Source organism: Neomonachus schauinslandi, chromosome X (genome assembly GCF_002201575.2).
Source record: "Neomonachus schauinslandi chromosome X, ASM220157v2, whole genome shotgun sequence".
Classification (NCBI taxonomy): Eukaryota; Metazoa; Chordata; class Mammalia; order Carnivora; family Phocidae; genus Neomonachus; species Neomonachus schauinslandi.
Genome location: NC_058419.1, coordinates 119,761,664 through 119,779,417, shown reverse-complemented (window position 1 = coordinate 119,779,417; position 17,754 = coordinate 119,761,664). Strand labels below are relative to the sequence as shown.

The 17,754-nt window shown below is 46.8% G+C and overlaps 1 non-coding gene across 1 annotated transcript; it reads right to left on the bottom strand.

The window, feature by feature from the left end:
• Positions 1-16,957: 16,957 nt before the first annotated feature.
• On the bottom strand, positions 16,958-17,030 carry TRNAV-UAC. Its single transcript has one exon. It is a non-coding gene; the product is annotated as a tRNA-Val (tRNA).
• Positions 17,031-17,754: the final 724 nt, after the last annotated feature.

Genomic DNA, 17,754 nt, shown 5'->3' with positions numbered 1-17,754 from the left:
CAGAGCACAGAGGATTTTTAGGGCAGCGAAACTACTCTGTATGTTATTGTAATGGTGGATACATGTCATTATACACTTGTCCAGAACGCATAGGATGTACACCACCAAGAGTGAACCCTACAAAAGTGATAACGATGTGTAGGCTCATCAACTGTAACAAATGTACTGCTCTGCTGACAGATACTGACAGGGAGGCTCTGGTGTGTGAGGGCCGGGACTGGAAGGGAAATCGCTATGCCTTCCCTCCATTTTGCTGTAACCCTAAAACTGCTCTAAAAAATAAAGTCCATTAAAAAAAGAGAGAGAGGGTGCCTGGGTGGCTCAGTCGTTAAGCGTCTGCCTTCCATCAGGTCATGATCCCAGGGCCCTGGGATTGAGTCCCGCATTGAGCTCCCTGCTCAGCTCAGCGGGAAGCCTGCTTCTACCCCCCCACCCCTCCCTCCAACTCATGCTTGCTTTCTCTCCCTCTCTCACAAAAATAAATAAATAATCTTAAAAAAAAAAAAGGAGAGAGGGGGGAGACTATTATCTGTCACTCCAGCTCCCAATCGGAGTCATCATGACCACTGATAAAGGAGAATGTTCCACTGTCTCTCTGCTGAGTCCAAAATAATGTTTGGGTCCCTGAGCCTGCCGCTGGGGCTTCTTCATGAAGCCTGTCCCAGGGGCCCTTTCAGCATGAAATGCTCTGTACTCTCCTCACCATGCATCTCATCTCCACCAGCCGAACACACCCCTGGGGTTTCCAAATTCTCCTCCTTTGGGCTTGGGGACACCCCATTTTCTCTTGGCATGCTCCCCCCTCCTTTCTGCTCTCACAGATATTTGTCAAATGGAAGACAAATCCACCCCTAAAATCCTACTGTCTCTGGCCCAGTTTGAGATAGGGGGTTATGAGAAATCTAAGAAAATACAGAAACACAATCAGCTCATCCATTACTCAATAGTAACCAGAATCGAGGAGATTTCTGTTTCTCCCACTTCTAGAATGAGCCCTTGAAGGAATAGCGCACACACACACACACACATTTTTCTGTGAGGAATGAAAGGAAGAGAAGAAAGAAGACACCTTGACCTGCTGGGAGGAGGAGCATCTCTCCATGAAGAGGGTGTAATTATCGCACACCCAGTCCCCATTCCTAGCTTCCAGATACCATCTAGAGGATGGTCACCCACAGCCCAAGGGGCACACCATGATTGTATGATTGTATCTGTGCTTTGTCACAAGGCCCTGATCCTTCACTCCAATGCCGAGGACAGAGAGACTAATCCGGTGAAGCCCAAACAGGGATCCAGTGTAAGCATAGTCAGTGGTGGTCAGAGCCTATTACATCAGGGTGAATTCCCAGATTTCAATCCCCTACTTAGACGTTTTTATTCAGTGGTTTTAGGGAGCCCTGCATCTCACAGTGGCTTTCTCACTCTTATGGGGCAAGTCTAAAGAAGGTCTGGCTTTTGAGAGCCGGTGCAGGGGCTAAAGAGAATTAATTGGCTTCCTAGAAGAGAAAACTGTGTCAACACAAATCTAGCCAAAATGGCAACAGTATTGGTGACAACAAAATCCTCGAGCTGATGAGCCTGCCTCTCTGAGGGCTCCACGATGCCTCCCACCCACGACACGCGCTGCTTGGAGCAGACCAAAAAACAACCACACATCTCCGGCAAGGTGCCCATGTCTCTTGCTCCAAGGGACTTTTTTTAATTTTTAGAATCATTTTTGTTTCATTTTTTATTAAATTTTTTATTTTAAAATTCCAGTGTAGTTAACATAGTGTTGTATTAGTTTCAGGAGTACAATACAGTGATTCAACACTTGCATCCATCACCCGGTGCTCATCACGACAGGTGCACTCCTTTATCCGCATCACCTGTTTCCCCCATCCGCCCACCCACCTCCCCTCTGGTGACCATCAGTTTGTTCTCTAGAGTCAAGAGTCTGTTTTTTTGTTTGTCTCTTTTCTTCTTTGTTTGTTTTGTTTCTTAAATTCCACATATGAGTCAAATCATATGGTATTTGTCTTTCTCTGACTTATTTCACTTAGCATCACACTGTCTAGGTCCATCCATGTTGTTGCAAATGGCAAGATCTCATTCTTTTTTATGGCTGAATAATATTCCAATTCTAGTAGTTTTGGGGGGGAGTTTTTCAGGTTTTCTATATAGAGTATCATGTCATCTGCAAGTAGTGAAAGTTTGACTTCTTCCTTACCAATTTGGATGCCTTTTCTTTGTTTTTGTTGTCTGATCGCTGTGGCTCGGACTTCTCATGCTGTGTTGAATAAGAGTGGTGAGAGTGGGCGTCCTTGTCTTGCCCCTGACCTTAGGGAGAAAGCTCCTGCTTTGCCCCCATTGACAATGATGCTAACTGTGGGTTTTTCATATAAGGCCCCCGGGAAATTCTTCATGCACCTACATCAGGATGAGGATGTTTCTGGTCAGGAATGCTGCTCCATAGACAGAGCCCTGTAGACAGGAGCTCACAGTTTTCTTTCTGCCCTGATATTAACCCAGAACAAATCCAGATTCAGAGATGGGAGAAGCTCGGATCAGGAACCAAAGACCTTGGCAGTGATTCTTGTCAGGCAGCTTTGGTGTCAGTAGGTGTGTAGGCCTCGAGCACTTGGGCTCTTCTCCTGCTTTCTCCCTCTCCGAGACCTTGTCTGGCAAGCTGGAGGGAGGTGGGGGGCATTCCTTCCTTTACGGCAATCTCCTCGGGTTGCTGTGCGGAAGCCAGGTCGACGCAGGCAGCGTAATTATGGCTCAAAGCGTTTTGAGTAGGGTTGACATTTATATTCAGAGACACACAAAAATGTTTTTTTAAGATTTATTTATTTGAGAGACAGAGGGGAGGAGCAGAGGGCGAGGGAGAAGGATGCTCCTCGCTGAGCAGGGAGCCCGATGCGGGGCTCCATCCCAGGACTCCAGGATCGTGACCTGAGCCGAAGGCAGACCTGAGCCACCCAGGCGCCCAGTGGGAATGGAATCTTAAACTGCGTCTCTTCAAAAGCCATTAAACAGATTGAAAGAAGTGCTGTCAAATAAGACCCAATCATTCAAAATGATTGTGTTCACTATTTAAAAATCCCCACCACTCCGTCGGTTAAGCAGCCCGCTCTTGATTTCAGCTTGGGTCGTGGTCTCGGGGTCCTGGAATCGAGCTCCACGGCGGGCTCTGCGCTCATCAGGGAGTCTGCTTCAAGTTTCTCTCTCTGCTTTTGCCCCTCTCCCCCTCAAATACATAAATAAATCTTTTTAAAAAAATCCCCACCAAAGCATTCCAACCACTCATTCATACATTCCAACTGTTAGCATTTTGTTGAGGACTTCTGGTGTTCCAGATGTTGTTCTAGGCACTGGGAAGGCAAATACGGTCAAGATTTAAGGTCAGAGGACACTGACCCAGGGTAGCACTCAAGTAACGACAGGCGCCGAAGGCTTTGGGACTCGGGGCACAATGTGGTTGAAGGGGAAGGCAGGGAGCAGGCGGCCGGCAGAGGGAGCCCGCGATGAAACAGAGGAGGACCCTTCCCGGATCTGGTGCGGGGGAGGGAGCCTCATGGCCAGATTAGCATTTTGCAAAGGTCCTTCTGGCCACAGTGGAGAGGGGGCTCTTGTTACAAGCTTCTGGTAGCCGGGAATGCAACTGCACGGGGGTGAGGAGGTATGAACGGGGGAGCACAGACGCGGGAAGGGGAGCTCCACCTGGCACGCCAGAAGCTTCCTCCACCGGCAGGCTGTCCTGAGCCCATGGGCCCCAGTGTGAGAAGCTCTCTCAGAAAGACACGTCATTGAGCCCTGAAAGGGCCCAGGCCTGGAGTCGGAAAGAGCTGGGTTCGAAGTCTGCCACTGCCACTTGGGCCGTGGGGCAAATTGCTAAGGCCCTCTGAGCCTCGCTGCCTCGGGGACAGTAAGCTGGCTTCTCGGAGCGGAAGCAGAATGGCATGAGGCGGGGTATGCTATGGGACAGCCCCCTGCCCGTGGGGAGCGCTCAGTAAGGGGAACCTGCTATCATGGGGGGGATCAGCCTGTGCATGGGGCCCCAAATAAGGGGGAGGGGAGAGCCTGTGTTAGAGAAGCGAGAAGGGGGAGGATGGGGATAACTGGGGCCTTGGGGAAATGGTTTTGGTGGCATGCAGCGCGGGTATAGACAGCCTACCAGAGCCCTAATCAAGAGAGGGGAGAGGTATGTGGAAGCCGCCGGGCAGATAAGGAAGACAAGTTGTCCGAGTTCCCGGCACGGGCTTGGTTTGGCTTTCGAGAGATGTAAGGATGTGGTTAGGATAAAGAGAATGGTTGATGTTTTTCTCCTGCTCTCTTAGGTCTCATTTTGTGTTCTCTGGCTCAATCAGATGGAGCAAAGGAAAAGCGGCCCCTGCGGCCAGTGGGGTCCGTCTCCACCGGGCTCCTTCATTCTCTCCCTGCTGTCTTAGAGGGACTCTCAGCTTGGCACGCCTTTGGCCCTCAGGGGGACAGTGGTGATGCCTAAGGACATTTCGGGTTGTCCTGACCACAGGGGGCTACTGGCCTCTGGTTGGTAGAAGCCAGGGATGCTGTTAAACGTCCTGCCTGCCCACCTCCCCCGCCCCGGGAGGGTCATCGGGCCCCCTGTGTCACTAGCTCAAGGTCGGGCAACGCAGACTAAAGAAGATTGCTTGCGAGCCTACCGAGTGCCCGCGTTAGGGGCTGGGAGCGCGGTGGTGAGGAAGACAGGGTCAGGCTTCGCAGCCTGGGGAGGACAGTATAGACCAGCAGGCGAGTTCGGCCCGATAGGGGCCACCAGGGGGAGACAGAGGCCGCCGAAGGGGCCGGCCGCCGCGGGCTGGAAAGGGCTCCGGGGAGGGCCGACCGGGAAGCAGTGCCCGTCAGCCGGGGCAGGGGCGAGGGGCCGAGTGCGAGGGAAGGTTTGCAGCGGCGGGGAGGGCGGCGGGGAGGGAGCCGGTGCCCGGCCGGGGCCGGGCCGCGGGAGGCGGCCTGGAGGCGGCGGCGAGGGAGGCCGGGGGCCGCGGTGGGCAGGGCTGCGGTGGGACCACAGCGCACGGGGGAGGTGGCGGCAGGAGCCGCGCGAAAAGAGCTGAGGGTCGCAGCAGTGCCCGGATTTGGGCTTGGTGGGAAAGAGAGGACCAGCAAGTGTGCTGACGAGAGGTGACAGCCACGCACGGCCCTTGGGCAGCAGAGGCATTGGGGGGCGCCTGAGGCTATTCACAGCTAGACTTCCCAGATCTTGGCTGATAAATCCACCCGAAGCCTTCGATTTCCTGGCTACTGTATGGGAGTTCGGGGAGCCGCGAGCAAACCATGCACTGTAGGTAGAGGACGTATTTATAGATTCCAGACGAAAGCGTGGGCCAGAAATCCTGTAAAGTCAGCGAGCTCCGGCTGTGAATGGGGCTCCGCTAGGACCCCGCGGGACCAGGAATGGGGAAGGCCACGGCCACCAGGGTACTCGCAGCCCGCTGCACTGTCCGTGCCATCCCGTCGCTGAGCCCCGTGAACTTGGTGGAAAGAAATCAGAAAATGACTGTTTTTCTCCTACTGCCACGTGGACGAACCTTGAAAACATGATGTTAAGTGAAAGAAGCCACATACAAAAGACCATACAGGATCTGACTGCGGTGGCACGAAACCTCCAGAGCAGGCGTGGAGACGGAGAGGAGGCTGGCGGCTGTCAGACGCTGGGGCGGGGGTTCTTTCCGTGGGGATGGAAATGTTCTAGAACCATTGTGGTGACGCTTAACCCCGTGAATATACTAAAAATCATTAACTTGAACACTTCAAATGCATGAATTGTATGGTATGTGGATAAGAGCTCAATAAAATGGTTCTATTTATCTGAGAGATTCACACCATCACACCATGAATTTCTGATAAACACTGTAAGCTAAGAAACAAAAGACACTTCATTTGATGATATCTGTTTTATTTTTTAAAAAAATTTTAAAGACTTTATTTATTTGTCAGAGAGAGAGCACAAGTAGGGGGAGGGGCAGGCAGAGGGAGAAGCAGACTCCCCGCTGAGTAGGGACCGCCCCCCCCAATGCCCTGAGATCATGACCCTAGCAGAAGGCAGACAAGCCACCCAGGCGTCCCAATGGTATCTATTTTAAATGAACACTTAAATCTTTGGTGAAACATGAATGCGGTTTTACCTAACCTGGGGATGCTGGTGCTTTTCAGAATCACCTGTAGGGTGTTTTCAAACCACCCGTGCTCCAACTCGGCCCCAGCAAAGCACCCCTCCGCTGACGCTGGAGTCCCTCCTTGTGAATGGCTGCACTGGAAGAATTCCCTGAAAATGAGGAACCAGACTCGAAAACTCGTCATTACCACTGTTGCATAAGATTGTTCTGGAAGGCCTAGCCAGGGTGACATAAGTCAGAGACAGAGAAATGAAGTAAATTATCCGAGAGGGGTGCATAAATCATTGTTCGGCTAACTTGATCCTATACCTAAAAAAGCCCAAGAGAACGCCGGAAAAAGCTATTCCAACCCAGCAGAAACTTCCGTTACGCTGCTGGATACAAAATACACAAAAATCAACCACCTTGGGGCACCTGGGTGGCTCAGTCGTTAAGCGTCTGCCTTCGGCTCGGGTCATGATCCCAGGGTCCTGGGATCGAGCCCCGCATCGGGCTCCCTGCTCAGCGGGAAGCCTGCTTCTCCCTCTCCCACTCCCCCTGCTTGTGTTCCCTCTCTCGCTGTGTCTCTCTCTGTCAAATAAATAAATAAATTCTTTAAAAGAAAAAAAAATCAACCACCTTTCTATGTACCTACAATAGTCCTTTGGAAATTAGAATTGAAACGAAGTCCTTTCACAAAAGCAACAAACTCTCAAATACCTAGCAGTAAGCTTGATGTAAAAAGTGCCTGAGCCTGTCTGAAAATTCCTTAGCTTTCCCAAGAGCCAATGAGAAGACATGAGACGTGCCACGCTCCCGGAGGGGGGAGACTGTATCTTGCAAAGTTGTTCAGCCTTCCTGGTTTAATTGGTTGACTTAATGTGACTCTAAGCGAAAACTTATGATAAATAGTGAATGAGAAAAAAAAGGTAAAATCCACACGTATGAAGATTGGCGCCATCCACTATGCATCACGTTTATTGCAAAGAAAACCACCGTTTACAAATATGGATCACTAGTTAGTGGCATGCTTGGTGACATACTTAGAGAGACGTGCTCACAGATGTGTGCAATTTACTGTGAAATGTATCAAAGAGTCAGATGGATTGATTGACAGAGACAGGGATGGATGCGGGGATAGATATCTGAAAAAGGAACTCTAGTAAAATGGCAAAGGTAGAATCTAGGTGGTAAGTATTCGTGTGTCAGCTGTAAAATTTTTTCAATCTTGTTGAATATTTGGAAATGCTCATAATAAAAGGTTGGGGAAAATACAGAGCAAAGAATAACAAAACTGAAAATGCATACATAGTATGAGTCCAATTTTAAAAATATGAGCTGAAAACAGATGGGGAGGAAATGGGCTAAAATATTAACTATGGTGAAATCATATGTGGTTTTTTTTTTTCATACTCCATGCCGTGACCAGATTTTCTTTTTTTAATAATATCCACAGACTACTTTCAACATAATTCGAGGGGTATCACTGCCCACCCACTGGCCCTCTGGCCCAGTGAGAAAGGCCCACTGAGCAGCAGCATCTCCCAGGTGTGCTCCCTCCCCATGCCCATGACTTTGCGCACCTCCTGAGTTCCCAGAGTCCTCTAAACACAGCTCTAGGCATCTGTCCACGTTGGCTTCTCAGGCGATGACCAAACCTACCGCTGACTCATTTATTTTGAGTTCTCAGGCCATGGCCCCGCCCCATCTCCATCTCTGCCCACTGCAACCACTTCTTCCAACCATACCCTGTAGCTTCCTATACTTGTGGTCAGTTATTTAAAATGTCTTTTTTTTAAAAAAAAAGATTTTTATTTTCAAGTAAGCCCCGCACCCAATGTGGGGCTCGAAACTACAACCTCGAGATCAAGAGTTGCGTGCTCTGCCGACTAAGCCAGCCGGGAGCCCCTAAAATGCCTTATTTTAAATGATCTTTCGCCAGAAACTGAAAAGGAAGAATTTACAATTTTTTCTATGTGATAATGTAAAATCTCTGCACAGGAAAGAAAGGAGGGAAGGAGGGAAGGAAGGAGGGAAGAAAGAAGAGAAAGAAGGGAAAGAAAGAATTTATAAAATGACATTTGAGGGGCACCTGGGTGGCCCAGTCATTAAGCATCTGCCTTCGGCTCGGGTCATGATCCCAGGGTCCTGGGATCGAGCCCCGCGTCAGGCTCCCTACTCTGCGGGGAGCCTGCTTCTCCCTCTCCCACTCCCCCTGCTTGTGTTCTCTCTCTCGCTGTCTCTCTCTGGGTCAAATAAATTTAAAAAAAAAAAATCCTTGTTTAAAATAAAAGTTTTAAAAAAATAAATAAAATGACATTTGAGAAAAACATATTTGCAACATACATGACAAAGGGCTGATTTACCTAATTTATGCAGAGCTCAAAATCAAAAGTCAAAAAAAAAAAGAAAGATGAAGAAAAGCAAATGAAAAACCCAACAGAAAAAAAGATGAACTAAACGAAAGGGTACAAAGAAACCTAAGTCACCAACCAACAGGAGAAAACGGTTGTACCTCTACAGTTATAATAATAAAAGACATGGTAATAAAACACGTGCAAACCAAAACGATGATGGAATAGAATTTCTTACCTTGCAAATTGCCAGAAGTTAATTGAAGAAGTTGAGTGATACCCGATGGTGTTGAGGATGGTCGATTGGGAAATGAGTACTCACACCTTGTTGAAAGCACAAAGGGATTCAACTTTCTGAAGGACAATTTGACAATATCCATGAAATGTATAAATGCATGTAACCATAGGGCAAGACCCTGTTTGGAATTTACACTATAGAAATTTACGTCACTTCACCAAGATTATATATATATGATATTTATCACAACATTTTTTATCATAGAAAAATAAAAACCAAAACGAAACAAAACCAAAAAACAAAACCAAGAAATCGAAGCAACCAAAGTATCTGAATGGGAGTCAAATTGCTAGGTATTTATAAAAAGGAAGAGGCCTGGTGATAGGTAAACAAAGCAAGAGTCAAATACCAAAATCAAGTTCAAGGTTAGCACCCAAGTAGCAGGAAAGTAGACTTTATACCTACAGTGCCCTCATCTTTGTATCTCCCCTGCCCGGGGATTCAGAATCCTGAGCCAATGGTGAAGCGAGAGTCTGTGTGATTTTTTTCCTTTCTTTGTACTTTTCTGGGTGCTCTAAATTTTCTGTAAGGAGCATGTATCAATTTTTAATAATAAAGTTATATACAGCGTCTCTATTACTATGTAAAGAACACTTTGGGATTTTATAAATTACTCAACATTCGTAAGCGTTCTTCCATTACTCCACCAGAGGGCGGCATAAGCACAGAAAATAGCAAAAATGCTTTCAAGGTGTTTGGTCTGAAATGGAAAGCTGCTAATTGCTCGGTTCATTTTGATGTGTTACTTGCACACAAAAAATTGTTCATTAAATTGTTTATTTGTATAATAAAACAACTATGTAGTCATTGTAGAAATTGATATGTGGGAGAAAACACAGCTAGTCTATAGTCACACTCCTCAGATACAGCCAAAATTGACAATCTGGCATTCATCCTCATGTTTATAGATATGTGATGAAAAGAGGAAGATACAGGTTTTTGAATAAAATGAGCCCACCCATGCGATTGTTTTGTAATCTACCCTTTCATATCAAATGTCTCTTGAGCATTTCCCTGTTTCCCTAAAATCCTCGCTATGGTGGTTTTTTAAAGGTTGTGTGGTGTTCCATTCCTGTGGACACACTGTGCCTTGCTTAACGGACTTAAATTGGTCATTTAGGCTGTTGTAACCATCTTTAAATGATAAAGTATTTCCTATGTATAAAATATACATGGAAAAAGAACGGTCACCCAATTAGTCACTGCTCAAATTTGATACATGCTAATTTTTGCCATCTTTTCTCCAGATGTATTTTTAAAATATTTTTAAGTAATCTCTACACCCAACGTGGGGCTTGAGCTCACAACCCTGAGATCAAGAGTCGCATGCTCCGCCGACTGAGCCAGCCGGGTGCCCCTGCTTCAGATATTTTTAAGAAAGAAAAGTTTACAGGTGGAGTTGAAGGTACCTCTGTCCAGTTAATTTCTATCCTTCTATTCCAATAGTCACCTCTAATGTGAAGTTGGTGTTCATTTTTCCTATCCTTGGTCTTACACTTTAATTACAAAAGTATGTTTCATAAACAACATAGTATTGTTCTGAGTTTTAAAATTCTACACATAAACGTAATCACGAGGGTATATCCTTTATTCACTTAACATTATGATTTCGAGGCGCACCTGGGTGGCTCAGTCAGTTGGGTGTCTGCCTTCGGCTCAGGTCATGATCCTGGGGTTCTGGGATCGAGCCCCGCATCGGGCTCCCTGCTCGGCAGGGAGTCTGCTTCTCCCTCTCCCTTTGCCTGCCGCTCCCCCTGCTTGTGCTCTCTCTCTGTCAAATAAATAAATAAAATCTTTAAAAAAAAGTTAAGATTTCGAGATTTACTCATCTTGACATAGACCCAGTTAATTTTAACTGCTCTAAGATATTATCATTTATAAATAGAATACATTAACACATTCCCCTATTGATAAGCATTTAGGTTGTTTCTAATTATTGAGAATCGCTGCTTTTGTGATGGGGCAGGTGCTCAGGAGTTTCTCTAGAGGCCCAGAGAAGGCTCGAACATACTGAGCTGAGGAGTTTGGCATTCCCAGAAGAAGGGCCAATTCAAAGGTGTGAGCCTCTTCAGCTCTACTAGGTACTGCTGAATTGCACTCCCAAATGACTGCAGTTTCCAGGTCAGCCAGTCTTTTTTTTTGAAGATTTTTTAAATTTATTTGACGGAGAGAGACACAGCGAGAGAGGGAACAGACGTTTAACCACTGAGCCACCCAGGCGCCCCCCCCCCCCCCGCCTTTTTTTAAGTTTATTTATTTAGGTAATCTCTACACCCAACGTGGGGCTTGAACTCACAACCCCAAGATCAAGAGTCGCACGCTCCTCCAACCGAGCCAGCCAGGCCCCCCAGGTCAGCCAGTCTTGAGTGAGAGTCCCAGTTCTTCACCTCCCCTGCGTGGTAAGACATGTAGCTTTGAGAATCTTCCAGGTTAAGCATCTTTTCATGGTCATTGGCCAGCAGGTTTTGTCTTTTGTGAATTTCCTATCCATAGCCTTTGCTTATTATCCACTTGGGTTGTTTGTCTTTTTCTTAATGATTTGTATATGTTTTATACCGATTTCTGATTCGCACGGGGTCTCTACAAGAAGCATGTAGTTTGCAATGCGCAAACCCAGTAATTTAAGGAGACCTCAACGAAGGGACTGTTTACAAAAGCATGGACAGGTTGGGGGCAACAGGTGAGGGGTCGGGCGCCACACCAGGCCTGCGACAGTGGGCATGCTCACCACCTCAGGCCGGAGGCGGCCAGGCAAACGTTGGCCAACAATTCTCCCTGGATTTCTGGTGTTTCCACACAGTCCAGCTCTGTCGAGCAAAGGGCACTGGCGAGCTTGTTCAAGGCTGATTGGATAGCAGCCAGCCTTCAGAGCTGGACATAGTGGACATAATAAAGATAGAGAAGAACGTCGCTCTCCCCGGAGACATTCCAGGATCCTGAAGCCTTATCCTGCCGTCCTGAGACCTTTGCTTACCTTCCAGTGTGGCCCCCGGGGAGTTTTGCTTGCATTCCAGATAGGGTCATCTCTCTGGAGGGGAGGATGGGAGTAGCCTGATAACAGCTCCGTTTCCTAACCCAGGATTCCTCTCTTGTGGTGCGCCCCCCCCCCCACCATGTGCAGGTGCATGTCATCCTGTGGGAATTGGGGAGCTGGTACCAACTCAAGAGAGTGCTCTGCTTACTGCTTTTTGCTGGATTGAAGTCTGTGTCTCTGACCAGGGCTCTGGTGCTTTCGGTCAAGATATGTACATGAAGGAAAAAAAAAGATATGTACCTGAAACAGGGGCAGGCTGACTCTTTAGCTTGCGGGAGGGTAAAATCTCAGACTTTGCAGTTTCTGACCGGACAGGAATGCGCAGAGCCTGGGGAAAGGTGACCGTACTGACAGGAGCTAAGCTTTGGTGGAGGGACACGGCCAGCTTTCTCCACAGGGCCGGAGCTAGGAAGAGAAGCTCACACCACCTGCCTTCCGACGTCCCCCGGAGGCTCCACCTGGAAACCAGAGGGAACGAGAACCCCAGTTTGTACGGGCCAGCCTCGCAGGCACAGTGCCAAGTGGGGATCGGTGGGAAATGGCCAGGGGCCCAGGAAAGGCATCTAGCACAGTGAATGGTTTTGCACTTTGCAAGTGTCTTCTCTTTTGGACGGTGGCTTGTCTCTCCCTCCACAAGAATGGTCTATTTGATATTGACATCTTGGGGATGTGTTCAGACTTGCTTTGTATACTTTTACCAGGTCTGTATTTGTAAATGTTCCACGTATGTATTGACTAAGTGTTGTATGGCGGCTTCTGTGTAAGCCCCGTTAGCTCAAGATAAACAACAAGCATAGTAACTAACCGGCGCAGGGTGTATTTGCGGGTTGGGTTAAAAAAAAGTGGAACTAAGATACTCGACAATAACCACATGCAAGAGGGCAGGCGTTTCTATGAGTTAGAATGTTCTGGGCTGTAAGTGTCAGAAACCATGACTCAGCTGAATCAGACAGTAAGGAAACTTAGAGCTCTTATAGCAAGCCCAGGTGTATGTAGCTGTCTTCAAGGTTGGTTGAATCTTCAGCTTCAAGGTGTCATTACGGACCTAGACTTCTCCATTTCTCTTCTCTACTATCCTAGTTTGATCAACATGTTGGGAGCAAGACATTTGGAGCAGTTCCAGGTACCTCAACCAAACCTGACAATGTCAAGAGGAAGAGATAAATAATATTGTCCTATGACTCTTTCTTAAATAGAGAGGAGACTTCTCCAGGAAGCCTTCCTATCCTACTCCCCGTCACATGGCTAGAATAGAGTCACACTGGTTTTCCTGAAATCAGGAGTAACAAGGCAGAAGATAATAAGGTTACTCAGGCTGAGTTGATTCTCAGAGCAAGAGAGAGAGTTGGCTTTCCCTTCAAGACACCTGCTGTGCAGTTCAGGGGTGGATACCTGAACAGTATTTGGATTCTGTCAGGTGGAAAGGAGAGTAGGTAGATGCTGGGTAGGCAACCCAAGGCCTTCTCTACAGGTGACCAAATGGTCAAACTCACCAGTAAAAGCCAAGCAATCCAATTAAAAACTAGGCAAAAGACATGAAGAGATATTTCATTGAAGAGGATATACAGATGGCAACAGATGAAAAGGGGCTCACTATCACTAGCCATTTGGGAAATACAAATCAAAACCGCAATGAGATATTATTGCGCACCCATCAGAAAGGCTAAAATTTAAAAAAAAAAAAAAAAGCAACAACAGTGACAACACCAAATGCTGATGAGGATATGGAGAAACCTGGCCATTCTTTTTTTTTTTTTTTAAGATTTTATGTATTTATTTGAGAGAGAGAGGAGAAGGTGTACTGGGGAAGGGGCAAAGGGAGAGGGAGAAACAGTCTTAAGCAGACTCGGCGCTGAGTGTGGAGACCCACTCGGGGCTCGATCTCACAACCCTGAGATCACCACCTGAGCCGGAAACTAAGAGTCCAACACTTAACAGACTGCACCGCCCAGGCGCCCCAACCCTGACCCTTCTTACATTAGTGGTAGGAATGTAAAATGGTACGGCCACTGGAGAAAACATTTTGGCAGTTTCTTAAAAGGCTAAACATGCACTCAGCCATATGAAATTCAAATTTCAGCAGCAATAAAGGCAGTCTTATGCATCCATTTACAGGTTATGTAACTATGTAGTGTGGCTGCTTTCAAGCTACAAGGGCAGAGACGAGTAGTCGGGACAGACCTACGGCCCACAACGACTAAAGGATTCACAATCTGACCAATTCCAGAAAAGGTTTGGTGGCCCTTGGCTTAGGTAGAATCAGCCCGTACACAAATCCGTTGCAATTAATCTGGCCGCGAGGCTCACCCTCACCGAGATCAAATGAACCACGACTACATCCGACAACAGGAATGAATCCTACAGACCTAAAGTTGAGAAAAAGAAACCAGATACGAAGAAGTACACATGGAACGCAGCCTCGTGACAGGACAATTCACAGCAGGCCTGACTGACGCACACTGCTAGGAATCAGGAGGCTGGTCACCCCGAGGGACAGTTCGGTGCGTGGAAGAGGCCCGGACAGGGCGTCTCAAGGGCTGAGCCGGTGTCAGCTCAGCGGCTGAGTTCACTTGCAACCATTCACTGAGGGTCACACTTACAGCTCACGCACGTAACTTGTAGTAAGCGACGCTGCAACAAAGATGGGTGGGAGGAGACGAGTGACAGGGCACTGCTGCTTGGTCGCGTCTGGGAAATCAAAGCAGGCCCGAATTTCTTCTGCACGTGCTCACGTTCTGTCTCTCAGCTCGTCTTCCCAATGTCAGCCTTCATTGTTTCCTACCTTTCGTCCCCGCTTGAGCGGGAGGAACTCCTCTCAGCTTTGGCAGGCTTATTCTGTGGGCAACAGGAAGTAGGCGGCTGGTGCGCAGGTCTGAGCGTTTGTCATAGATATTTATCACCAGGTGACAGATCACCTCCAAAATGAATGGCTTCAACGACAATATTTTAGGGTGTGTTCATGATTCCGTGGGTCAGGCAGGGCTCAGCTCTGCGGCATGTGGCCTCAGCTGCATTCCTGCTGGCCGAGATGGAAGGTTCGAGAAGCCTTCAACTTAAGACAGTTGGCTCCTCAGTGTTCCTTGCCGCATAGCTATCTTGGACGGCCATCTCAGAGTAATCAGACTCCTTACATGGTGGCTGGCTTCCAAGAGCGAGAGAGTAGAAAGGCCTGGGCGAAGTAAGAGGGTAAACAGACTCCCTCCTCCTGATATAAGGAACAGAAATGCATGTGTGACCTTTAATCCACCCGGAACTTTATCTAGGGTGATAGGACTGGAGTTGGCTGGAGCTTAGCACACTTCCTGAAGCCCGAGGGCCCCACTGATTACAGCAGAAACCCCCTGCCTCCTTCCATCTCACTGGAGCCTCCTATGGAACCTCATGTTCCAACACCCAGGCGCCATTTGCATTGACTCAATAACAAATACACGCATAATTGAATGGTCCATAGAAGAAATTTACAGAAAATTTAAATTTTCATTTAAAACAAATGCTACTGGGTGATGGACATTAAGGAGGGCACGTGATGGAATGAGCACTGTTATTGACGAATAACTGACAAATCACTGACCTCTACCTCTGAAACCAATAATACTCTATATGTGAATTAATTGAATTTAAATAAAAAAAAATTAAAAAAATAAAGATATCACCTTCGACATCTAAAAAAATAAAAATAAAAAGAGAGTGTAAAAAAAATAAATAACTAAGACAAATGCTACCGTGTGCTCTGTTGAGCAGAAACTCAAGCACGGCAACATCACAGCATCAGCTATTGGTGTTACTTGGATTCTTCTCTAGGCGGCTGTTTCCGAAACTGTCACCTGCGTGGGACTCACCGGGGCATCTTGTTAAGAAGCAGATCTTGATTCCGTAGGTGTGGAGTGAGGCGTGATGGTGCTGCCCTGTGGACCACGGGGTATGACTGTCAGTATGCTTGGCAACAATCAGACCACAGTGGAATAGTAGTACAGAGCTAAGCTGGTCCTTTATAAGGAACCTAAACCAGCTGGCTAGGGGTGAAATAATTTATTCAGATGACAGCCAATCTCTCTCTCTCTCTCTCTGTCTCACACACACAGACACACAGACACACACACACACACACACACACACACACCCCTATAATAGATGAGAACATGGCAAGGGCAGAACATTAGATTTAGATTATTCAAAAGAACAGAAACACAAGCCCCTCAGGAGGAATGCAACCTGACTCACATCAGACCTCATCAGCTCTAAGCAGGATCTGGAGGGCTGAGTAAGGTTCCTGAGAGTTTGGGTGGAATTTATTTAGTAAACAACATTGGTATTTGCTCATATTACTGCCATAGGCTTGCAAAGATGGACTTGTGCTTTTTTAAACGTAAGCACAGTAATTTGTAATTTGCACGGTGTACAGCTCTTCGGAAGTGGTGATTAGAGCCCCCAAAAGTGGTGTGTGTGTGTGTGCAAAAAAAGCTTTATTCATTTTCACAGATTTGATAGTCAATTTATTTGAGTTACAGGTTCAAATGCCTTGTTTACCTTAACCTTTTAAGTTCAGCCTAGAAACCTTATTATTCTTTCTCTTAATTCATTTTTAAGTCCGGCAAATAGTAGCAACCACTTTTAAGGGACCTCTGGAAAATACTTGATCCTACTTGCAAACTTAGTTCATTAAATACTGCCACGAATTTGCAAGCACATTTAAAACTTAGTGTGGGGCGCCAGGCTGGCTCTGACCGGGGAGCGCGTGACTCTTGATCTCGGGGTTGTGAGTTTGAGCCCCACATTGGGCGTAGAGAGGATTTAAAAATAAAATCTTAAAAAAACAAAAACAAAAAAAGGCCCAAAACACCCTTTTTAATCACTTCATCTGTCTCAATTAACAAATACATTTCCAAGTATGCAAATAACTTTTAAGTCTAATGAATTAAACATAGAGTGAAGCTTAGGTTTTCTTTCTTTTTTTTTTTTAAGATTTTATTTATCTATTTGAGAGAGAGCGCGAATGGGGGGAGCGGCAGGCAGAGGGAGAAGCAGGCTCCCCGCCGAGCAGGGAACCCTATGCGGGGCTCGATCCCAGGACCCCGGGATCATGACCTGAGCTGAAGGCAGATGCCCAAAAGACTGAGCCACCCAGGCGCCCCAGAGAAAAGGAACTTCCCACCCATGGTTCCATTGGGGCTCGAACCCAGGTCCTTCTGCGTGTAAAGCAGACGTGATAACCACTACACTATGGAACATTCATTTTTCTTTTTTAAGTTTTCTTAAAAATGCTCCAATACTGAAAAAGAAACAAAAGGTTCCAATAGTGTAGATAAAATTAGTTTTCACCTAAAATGACAAGTTTAGATTAATTACCTAATTATGCATTTTACAGTGGTTTCCAAAGCTCAGAACATCTTTGAAACTTTACAAATGCCTAAGATATCAAATATGCACAGATTCCTTCTTCACCCCAAATATGAATCCCATAGTTTTGCTTCTCTTAAATTTCTGTACTTTTCCTAAATTCTCGAGCTCAGAGGTTCATCCCCATTACAGCCAATAGTTACCACCCCATGATCGAGCCTGCATACACATCCAAGATTTGGGCTGGCCCCTGGCTAGATTCTTGTCAGTGACCCTAATGGGACACTTGAAGCCTATTAATGATTGCTGTGTCCACGATGCTGTGTTTCATGGGAGGTGGTCTCAGGACCTTGACCCTTAGTTTTTTTCTTTTTTTTAAGACTTTATTTTTAAGTAAACTGTACACCCCACGTGGGGCTTAAACAAAATCACGACCCCGTGATCAAGAGTCACACGTTCCATGGACTGGGCCAGCCAGGCGCCCCCCTGCCCCTTAGTTTTAAGCTTCATCCCTTGACTGGATTTTGCATTTACGTGGTTCTCACCATATGTACTTTTCTCTCTAGCTCTAAAGACCTTTGCACTCGAGGAATCCTAAGATGTGTAAATACCCTT